Source organism: Chiloscyllium plagiosum, chromosome 33 (genome assembly GCF_004010195.1).
Source record: "Chiloscyllium plagiosum isolate BGI_BamShark_2017 chromosome 33, ASM401019v2, whole genome shotgun sequence".
Lineage (NCBI taxonomy): Eukaryota > Metazoa > Chordata > Chondrichthyes > Orectolobiformes > Hemiscylliidae > Chiloscyllium > Chiloscyllium plagiosum.
In genome coordinates, this window is record NC_057742.1 from 4672787 (window position 1) to 4684036 (window position 11250).

Consider the following 11250-nt stretch of genomic DNA (forward strand, 5'->3'; position numbering starts at 1 on the left):
ATCTCAACTGAACAAGATTTACTTTTGGAAAAACCAGCATGGATTTAATGATTAATCCAGATGTATTCAAATAATTTATTAATTTTGCCAAAGATTAAATTGATTGGCCTGTAGTTGTTTGAGTTAATCATGCATTTCTTTTAGAACCGAGGTGCAACATTTACAATTATTCAGCTCTTTGGCACCATCCCTGTAACTGAGGAGAATTGAAAGATGATTGGAAATTACAGATATGCTGGTGTCTTTATTTTCCTCCATATCTTTGGATCACTTCTGGTTCCTGTCCTGGTTCTAATACCCCTTTCTCTTTTAATTATTCACCCTCTTCGTGTCCCAACTTCTGCCTCTTTGACTATGATATCATCTGCACTCTACAAAACTGCAATACTCTGCATGTCTCTGTTAACTAAATTGCTAACTTATTTCACAGAAATAAACTTAAGACTTAAATAAGAACTCAGCGGTCGTCACCAATCATCTGGTCCCTTGGACTAACCTCTCTTTTATTGGGAAAAAAACGTGAATGCTTTTACTTAACACTTTATTGATTATATCTCCAATTTTAATTTACTGAAGAATTCAAAAATCTTTCCTGTTAATATCTTGTACTTAATTTGAAGTTTATCCCCGATTGATTAATTGAATGCATTATAAATAAATGATCTAATTGACTTTTGTCTTATATTAATTGATCTAGTTTTAACTATCTGTTTATTAAATTAGGGATTTACAAGTAAGTTCATCCCACATGATTCCTTATTCCATAATGTTTCTTTGCAACTTATCCCCACTGTGTCCTTGGGTGTTTGATCTGGAAGGATTTTATTTTAAATATTGATGGTTAGCATTCTCTTGTTTCTTTCTATATCACAGTCAGTCCCAAAGCTGCGTGTGTGTGCACGCGGGTGTGTAATGAAGCGCAGAGATAAGGAGCAGAAGTTGTCTCTTTGATTTGAAGATGCTGAGCTCGCTTTGCCATTCATTAGGATCGTTGTCCGATCATCCAACTCACTGTTCTGTTCCTGCTTTTCCCCCATATCCTTTGATCTTTTTAGTCCTGAATGAATCACCTCTCCAGACTTTATGCCGCTTCACCATGTCACTTTCATCTTTTGGAGAAATGATCAATCTCCCCTGTTGTACTTCTCAATGCAGTTAGTTCAGTACCAGTCTGGAAAGGGAATTCCAGAGTTTTGTGCTCCCGTTGACTGTGTTTAAGGTTTTATCTGGTTTAAACCAGCTCCCACATCTCCAGCAATGATCACCTGACACATCACCTATTGCAATGCATGCTCTTCCCACAGCCAATCAGAAAGCAAAGCCATCTGTTCTATTGAGTGATTTTCAATTGGTCAGTCATAGCTGTTTATTTCCCATCACTAATATTTTCATAACCAACACACATTAAACATTTTTTCTGAACAAAAAAAATTATCTATTTGATATGCACTTTGAATTATCTTTTGGGCTGTGTGCAGGACATCTTCAATTTTTGAGAGAACCCGATCCAGGAACATTGGTGGTGATGAATGTCTGGCACAGTGGCTCAGTGGTTAGCACTACCTCACAGCTCCAGGGTCCCAGGTTCGATTCCAGCCTCAGGCGACTGTCTGTGTGGTGTTTGCACATTCTCCCTGTGTCTGCGTGGGTTTCCTCCCACAGTCCAAGGATGTGCAGGTCAGGGTGATTTGGCCATGTTAAATTGCCCATGGTGCTAGTGCATTAGTCAGAGGGAAATGGATCTGGGTGGGTAACTCTTTGGAGGGTTGGTGTGGACTGGTTGGGCTGAAGGGCCTGTTTCCACACTGTAGGGAATCTTAAAAAAAAAGAATTGAGTTCAATTCCTTCATCCCCCCACCACCTTGTCCCTCAACGAGTCTGTCAACTTTAGATCCAACTCATGCTAAAGAATCCCTGGGGAACATTGGAACAGGAAGCAGGTCTTTTAGTTCCTTTGCTGAATTTGGTAAGTTCTGTGGAACCAGTCTGCAGTTACCCACAACACCCATGTATTTCAAAAATGCTTTTTGATCCAGTTTCTAAATAATAGGATATAAAGAGTAAATGCAGAAAGAAGCCATATGCCCAACTCATCAGTTTTTCATAAGTCTTCTCCCACCTTACATCCTCTCAATCAAACAACACATCCTTCAATTCTTTCCTTTTTCTAAACTCACGGTAGCTCATTGGTTAGCACTGTTGCCTCACTGCACCAGGATCCAGGTTTGATTCCTGTCTTGGGCGACTGTCTGTGTGGAGTTTGCACATTCTCCCTGTGTCTGTGTGGGTTTCCTCCCACCATCCAAAGATGTGCAGGTCAGGTGAATTGGCTGTGCTAAATTGCACATTGTGTTAGTGCATTAGTCAGAGGGAAATGGGTCTGGGTGGGTTACTCTTTGGAGGGTCAGTGTGGTCTTGTTGGGCTGAATAGCCTGTTTCCACACTGTAGATAATATCTAATCTTATGTAGCTTTGCTATAAATGGATGCATTATTGGTATCGAGCATTTGTGTGCTGGTGAGTTCTGCGTTCTAACCTCTCCCTAGATGATGTTTCTCATGAATTTCCTGTTGGATTTATTGGTGATTATTTTGTGTTCTTGAAGCCTAATTTTGGACCCACCTGCACCCACACAAACAACATCTCTACCTCATCAAACACCTTTGTAATTTTACAACCTCTGTCAGGTCACATCTTGGCCTGTACTTGCTGAGAGTAAGGATTCCTTTTTTGTATGTTTCCCATTCAGAGTCTCTTACAGGTTCATATCTTATCACTCCCACTATTCCCGCCACTTAGAGACACAAGGTGTCAATTCTGTGTTCAGACATTTGCAATGTGCATTCATCCAGAGCAAGGGTCGAGGCTGTATGAGCCCAGTCTTCTGGCATAGTACAGCTCAGAATGGCCTGTATCACAGGAGATAACCCACACTGGTGAAGAGCTGATGCTTTGTACAGTCAATAAAGTATACTAGGATTCAACTGGTGACCTGATGGCACTGCAAAATGTTCGATTCTTCCCCAGCTCCCTTGCCTTTCAAAACAAAAATCTGGGTTAACACACTTGTTATTGTATCAAATCCAGGGCAGGGGGTTCTTCACCTGTCCAGTTTTTGCTCTGGGTTCCCGACCTTCCAGGAAGTAAGGATTAATCTCTGGCCTTGGCATGCAACAGCCAGAAGAAAAATCATTGGCAAGGGTGGGGTGGGGTGGGGTAAGTACGCAAAGTGGAAGACAACTCTTCTTTTTTCCCCAATTTTTTTTTGAACACCTTTTCCTATTAATATTTAAAATTACAGAAAAGGCTGTTTTACTGAGCAAGATCATCAGAGGGGATAGGTCAGTGATTAAATCTTATAGTAGCTATCCAACCAGAATGAACTGCCCCTCCCTTTCCACTTGGGTAAATCATGATGTGAAGTGAAAACAGAAAATTCTAATGATACTTATATTCCCTGTCTTGTGGAGTTGGAAAGAATCTGTTGACACTGTTGACCAATAGCGATACAAGCTCTATCCTTGCAAAAGGCAAGTTTAATCCTTGCAGTCATCAAACTTTTGAGTTTACTAAATTTTGCAACTTGAATTCGTTTTGCAATAAAGCTCTCCATCTTTTATTAAATTACCTGTTGCATCGATTGGTTTCAACTTTGTAAACTTTATAAATAAGTAATGCCATCTCTGAGCCTTTGACCGAGACGTTGACTCCCTGGAGCAGCCCTATTGTTGAAGATCAGTGTTGAGAACATGCCCTTTTGTGATTTTGTTTGTTATAAGAGCATTGGGCAGGATGGGATCACAAGCAAAAACAGAAGTTGCTGGAAAAGCTCAGCAGGTCTGGCAGTTATCTGTGAAGAGACAGAGTTAACATTTCAGGTCCAGTAACCCTTCCTCAGAACTGATGTGATGGATGGGATGATTGGATAAGGAAATGGGGGTCATGTGATTTAAAATCTCCAGGAATATGTCGAACTACAGTTCACAACCATAATCATACTAAGATACAATTTGGTTTTAAGTTCGGTTGTGAAATATGTGAGGATGTTTACCCAGAATGTTTTATTTAATTTTAAGTGTCAATTGTACATTTAAGTCTCTCGTGTGTAGTGACCATGTAATGCGGGAATGTGTGATACCCCATACTGGTCTCTTTCTCTCTCTGGGATTTGCATTCACAAAAGTGAAACTTTTGCAGGTAACATTATAATTTTGGGGGATAAGTTCACACACACCAAACTGAGATACAGCAGACGAGTTGTGAATTTCAAAAAGGTTTTTTGTCTCAATGGATTCTAAATCATGATATCTTTGGGACTTGAGTATCAAACATTCCTGATTTGAGTATAGCCAGGGCTATCATACAGAATTGAAAGTGCAGTCCAGTTAGTTCATTTTCTCCATGTCCTATAAATGATCCCTGTTTACTAAAGTACTCTTATTCCACTGCCCTTTCAAATAGTGCATTTCAGATTCCACCAACTCGCTGTGCAATTAAAAAAAAGACTTTTTCCTCAACGTAATTACGTTATACCTGTATTTTCTAGTTCGATGTAGAGCTTTGTGGGCGGCACGGTGGCACAGTGGTTAGCACTGCTGCCTCACAGCGCCTGAGACCCGGGTTCAATTCCCGCCTCAGGCAACTGACTGTGTGGAGTTTGCACATTCTCCCCGTGTCTGCGTGGGTTTCCTCCGGGTGCTCCGGTTTCCTCCCACAGTCCAAAGATGTGCACCTCAAGTGAATTGGCCATGCTAAATTGCCCGTAGTGTTAGGTAAGGGGTAAATGTAGGGGTATGGGTGGGTTGCGCTTCGGCAGGTCAGTGTGGACTTGTTGGGCCAAAGGGCCTGTTTCAACACTGTAATGTAATCTAATCTAAAGCTTCCTCATAGAACTTCAAATCTAACCTTGAGACCTCTACCTGTGCCACATGTGGAGCTTTTTCCATTTTCCACATTAGTTCTTCAAGGCCATCTGGCCCTTTTCTCATCAGTGATGTTTCCATGCTGATCCTACTTAAGTGTGGGCTAGGTTTTTCTTGTCGAGTTTAGGCCCCCAGTAGGATCTTTCAGAAGTTGTGCAGGTTCATTTTAAATCAGATTTCTGCGGCCGAGCATTATCCCTTTTTGGTTTGGGCAAAATAACACAAAGGAGAAAGTGAGGTCTGCAGATGCTGGAGATCAGAGCTGGAAATGTGTTGCTGGAAAAGCGCAGCAGGTCAGACAGCATCCAGGGAACAGGAGAATCGACATTTCAAACGTCGATTCTCCTGTTCCCTGGATGCTGTCTGACCTGCTGCGCTTTTCTAGCAACACATTTCCAAAATAACACAAACCCCAGTTTCCATATCAAAAGACAAGTTCTTCCAAAATGTTTAAATTGGTTCAGTATCTGTGTGACCAGCTGAAGTTTTTCTTTTGTAAATCTAGTCCTGGGCAAATCATAAAACAGAAAGCTATATCCCTTTACGAATGGCCTTGCCTGTTAAATCTAGATATATTTTGTGATTGATGCAAAATCAATGCAGACTGACTGTGACTCTCCAGTCTACTGATATTTTGTACATACTCTGTTAATAAGCATGAATGACCTCTCAATATATAGAGGACCTTGGAACAATCAGTGCTGATGTCAGAGGAGTTGAGTATAAATGTTTCAACCCTTGTTTTGTAAATGTTGAATAAAAGGCAGTTGACTATGTATTGTGGGTTTGTATTGAATTTCTATTCTTGAAGCTACTGATGTTTTAAAAAAAAGACTTGTACAGATTGGAGTTTAAGTAAAACTTATAAACTAATTGATTAAAAATTGTACAATTGAGTGTTTGATTTTTTTGTGTGGGGAAGCCAAAATTAATCTTTGTTTGCAGGTTGTTGCTCTTCACTGATTGCCATTCTCTCTCGTATCAAGAAAATAATTTATTACACACACAGCTCTTTGCTAGTGGTTATGGTCCACATGGGTCTTCTCCTGCCTGTTCCATTCTGCCTCCTGTTTCTTATGAAAGACACTTATAATATTCATTTCAACCATTCCTTGTGATAGCAATTCTCACCGGTTTCTTTGGATAAAGAGGTTTCTCAGAATTCCCTGTTGGGTTTATTACTGTTTTTTTTTTCCACTGTCTTAGTTTGTAACTTTTGGCCTTATGATTAGATTAGATTACGTTACAGTGTGGAAACAGGCCCTTCGGCCCCAACAGGTCCACACCGACCCGCCAAAGCGCAACCCACCCCTACCCCTACATTTACCCCTTACCTGACACTAGGGTCAATTTAGCCTGGCCAATTCACCTAACCTGCACATTTTTTGGAATGTGGGAGGAAACCGGAGTACCCGGAGGAAACCCACGCAGACACGGGGAGAAAGTGCAAACTCCACACAGTCAGCAGCCTGAGGCGGGAATCGAACCCGGGTCTCTGGCGCTGTGAGGCAGCAGTGCTAACCACTGTGCCACCGTGCTGCCTCTTCTGCAAGTGGAAACATCTACTCTACATTCACCCAATCAAACCCCTTTTCATATTTATTCATGAGACAAGGACCTCATTGGCTAGGCCAGCATTCATTGCTCATCCCTAATTGTTTAGATTAGATTCCCTACAGTGTGGAAACAGGCCCTCCGAAAAGTAACCCACCCAGACCCATTCCCCTACGTTCACCCCTGACTGATGCATCTAACACTACGGGCAATTTAGCATAGCCAATTCACCTAACCTGCACATCTTTGGACTGTGGGAGGAAACTGGAGTACCCAGAGGACCCACGCGGGCACAAGGAGAATGTGCAAACTCCACATAGTTGCCCGAGGCAGGAATCAAACCCAGGTCCCTGGCGCTGTGAGGCAGCAGTGCGAACCACTGTGCCACCGTGCTGCCCCTTTGTCCATATTTAAGTGTGTCTGGAATCACTTAGGCCAGATCAGGTGAAGATGGCAGTTTCCTTCCCTGAAGGGCATTTGTGAACCAGATGGGTTTTTTCAACAATTGGTAATTAATTCAGTCGTCATTAGACCCTTAATTCCAGATTTTCTTCACTGAATTTAAATTCCACTACCTGCCATGGGAGGATTTGAACCAGATACCCCAGATCATTACCCAGGTCTCTGGATGAACAGTTCTAGTAATAAGGAGCTTTTGCCCGAAACGTCAATTTCGAAGCTCTTTGGATGCTGCCTGAACTGCTGTGCTCTTCCAGCACCACTAATCCAGAATCTGGTTTCCAGCATCTGCAGTCATTGTTTTTACGTCGTTGATTTTAACCCTACTGCGAATCCTCTTGCAAGGATGCCTGCCTTGAAGAAGTTTTCCTCCTCTCTCTACAAGAATCTAGGGAGTCCCTCTCCCACTGCAACTCCCAGGTCATTTCCTCTGCCCTGAAGCTCTTCAATCATGTCGTGAAACAAACTCGCTACTATAGCCACATTTGCTTCCTCAGTGCCTGCCTCCGTAACCAACTCATCCCACATGGTCTCCAGACCACCTTTAAACCAGCAGAGTTCAGACCCGAACAGGACAAACAGTACAGACTACAGATTGAAAAACACCAGCAACAGTTCTCCTTCAAGATCCTTGGCTCCACGCTTGCAGCAATGCGCCGGCACCTAACCTCTCTACAGTCAGCCCTGCCTCAGCTGAGGGCCACACTCTCTCAGAATTGCAAAGGACCCACTCTGTACTACATCCTCAGGAGAATTCATACTCACAACAAACAGTATTTCAACTCCATCTCAAACATCAAAAACTAAGTACAACAAACTTTTATCTACCCACCTCCATAACCAGCGCTCCTTAAACATTCCAGAAGATTCCACTGGCCTCAGAATTTACACAGACGCCATTAGCCATGCGGCTGATGCAGCTGCCACCCCCATGCTGATTGATGATGTCACTTCCGCCCCAATCATGGCCGCTCCCACAACCACTTCCACCCCTCACAATTCCTCATGCATCACACGTGACATCACTTCTGCCCTTCACATCATCGCTGATGCCACATGCTCAGTGACGTCCGCCACCCCTACTGCCGTGGTCACCACCACTTACGCCCCCACCAGCGCTACTCACCTGCATTCACTTCCTCCAGACCAAAGGGGTAGCCATGGTCCCACTTCCTCCAGACCAAAGGGGTAGCCATGGTCCCACTTCCTCCAGACCAAAGGGGTAGCCATGGTCCCACTTCCTCCAGACCAAAGGGGTAGCCATGGTCCCACTTCCTCCAGACCAAAGGGGTAGCCATGGTCCCACTTCCTCCAGACCAAAGGGGTAGCCATGGTCCCACTTCCTCCAGACCAAAGGGGTAGCCATGGTCCCACTTCCTCCAGACCAAAGGGGTAGCCATGGTCCCACTTCCTCCAGACCAAAGGGGTAGCCATGGTCCCACTTCCTCCAGACCAAAGGGGTAGCCATGGTCCCACTTCCTCCAGACCAAAGGGGTAGCCATGGTCCCACTTCCTCCAGACCAAAGGGGTAGCCATGGTCCCACTTCCTCCAGACCAAAGGGGTAGCCATGGTCCCACTTCCTCCAGACCAAAGGGGTAGCCATGGTCCCACTTCCTCCAGACCAAAGGGGTAGCCATGGTCCCACTTCCTCCAGACCAAAGGGGTAGCCATGGTCCCACTTCCTCCAGACCAAAGGGGTAGCCATGGTCCCACTTCCTCCAGACCAAAGGGGTAGCCATGGTCCCACTTCCTCCAGACCAAAGGGGTAGCCATGGTCCCACTTCCTCCAGACCAAAGGGGTAGCCATGGTCCCACTTCCTCCAGACCAAAGGGGTAGCCATGGTCCCACTTCCTCCAGACCAAAGGGGTAGCCATGGTCCCACTTCCTCCAGACCAAAGGGGTAGCCATGGTCCCACTTCCTCCAGACCAAAGGGGTAGCCATGGTCCCACTTCCTCCAGACCAAAGGGGTAGCCATGGTCCCACTTCCTCCAGACCAAAGGGGTAGCCATGGTCCCACTTCCTCCAGACCAAAGGGGTAGCCATGGTCCCACTTCCTCCAGACCAAAGGGGTAGCCATGGGCACACGTATGGGCCCCAGCTATGCCTGTCTCTTTGTTGGCTACGTAGAGCAGTTGATCTTCCGTAATTACACCGGCACCACTCCCCACCTCTTCCTCCGCTACATTGATGACTGCATTGGTGCCACCTTGTGCTCCCGCGAGGAGGTTGAGCAATTCATCAACTTCACCAACACTTTCCACCCTGACCTTAAATTTACCTGGACCATCTCTGACACCTCCCTCCCCTTCCTGGACCTCTCCGTCTCCATTAATGACGACCGACTTGACACTGACATTTTTTACAAACCCACCGACTCCCTGGATTACACCTCTTCCCACCCTACCTCTTGCAAAAATGCCATCCCATATTCCCAAAAGTAACCTAACCAATGTCTTGTACAGCTGCAATATGATGTCCCACCTCCTGTACTCAACGTACTGACCAATAAAGGCAAGCATACTGAACACCCTCTTCACCATCCTGTCTACCTGTGACTACACCTTCAACAAACTATAAATCTGTTGCCCAAGGTCCTTTTGTTCAGTAATACTCCCAGGGCCCTGCCATTAAGTGTATATGAGCTGCCCTGATTTGCTTTACCAAAATGCTGCACCTCTCATTTATCTAAATTAAACTCCATCTGCCACTCCTTCACCCATCGGCCCATCTGAACAATATCTTGCTGTACTGAGATAATCTTTTTCACTGTCCACTAAACCAACAATTTTGGTGTTATCTAAAAATTTACTAATTTTAAACTTACTGGGAAATTCACCAGAGATCCTTCGACTGCACCGTCCAAACCCAGGACCATTTCCATCTTGAAGGACAAGGACAGCAGATGCATGGGAATACCAACTGCAAGTTGACCTCCAAGTCATTCACCATCCTGACTTGGAAATTATATCTGTGATCCTTCACTGTCACTAGTTCAAAATCCTGGAATTCCTTCCTGAACAGCATTGTGGGTTAACCCACAGCAGGTGAAATGTGGTTCAAGCTCACCAGCTTCTCGAGAACAACTAAAACAGGCAATAAACACTGGCCAGTCAGTGATGCTTACATCCCGTGGGTGAATCAAATAAAACCATCAAGCTTGTGCTGGCTCTTTGAAGGAGCCATTCCTCTACTTTCTACATAGTCCTGCAAATGTTTTCCTTTTCAGATAAAGATCAATTCCCTTTCTGAAAGCCTCAATTTCCATGACTTGTCCACAAGTATAGAGGGTATATTCCAGATCTAAACATTTGTTACATGACTATGTTTTCCTCCCCATCATTAATTTTGCTTTTTCAAATGATCTTTGATCAGAGATTAGAGAGTAAGTGTGTGCAGAAGCAGGGCAAAGGGGAGAGGAGAGGATAGAAAAAATGTGAAGTTTGACATTTGTAGTATTTTGACTTTATTTCGTGCAGTGGATTACGGTTTGTGAGATTCATAACGTTTGCTTAACGGAAAACCTGAGAGTGAGATCTAGTTAAAGGTCTGGTTTCAAAGGAAGAAATGGGAAATTCATGTCTATAAGACCTGAACATCTATATGGTTTAGTAATTGCCCAAACTTCAGTGACTGCATAACCTAGAAAGATTGTAGGAGGGAAGCACAGCTGCAGACAAGCCATATCTCTTCACAGGATACGAGTACTGACGATGCTGTGGTTTGGGGCTAAAATTGCCACTTCCGCTTTCTAATCGCAGATACAATGGCAACAATAAAATATCATTCTGTTGATTTGCAGAACAAAGTGTTTGTTTAGTTAGTAAGCGAAGGTCACATTAATCACACTTGCAAATAACCCAGAAAGGACTAAAAGAGAGGGACATTACCAAACATTTAAATTTGTGTCAGGCTGTATGTTGTACATTGAGATTTTACAGTTGAATGTAAGTCTCATCATCATATTGCTGGCTGTTACTCTTCTCTTAGATGTAAATGTACCAATCTTTCTCAAGGTTTGGTGAAAGAGTGACATGGATTATTTTCTGAAGATGAGACTATATACAGATTATGTTCCCTGAGAGTTCAGTATAGTACTCCATAGCCCAATCATTGCTGCTACAGACTGCCTTCAGGTCAGAGGGTTAATATATCTCATACTGTGAAGGTAGAGGATGATGGACAGCGGTTCGAGATTAAAGGTGTATGTTGTCATCATAACACAAGCAAACTGTGGGCACAGGCAACTTGGCGGATCCATGAGGACAATAATGGGCCAATTACCTTCTTGGTAGCAGTAGCCAGATAGGCCCAG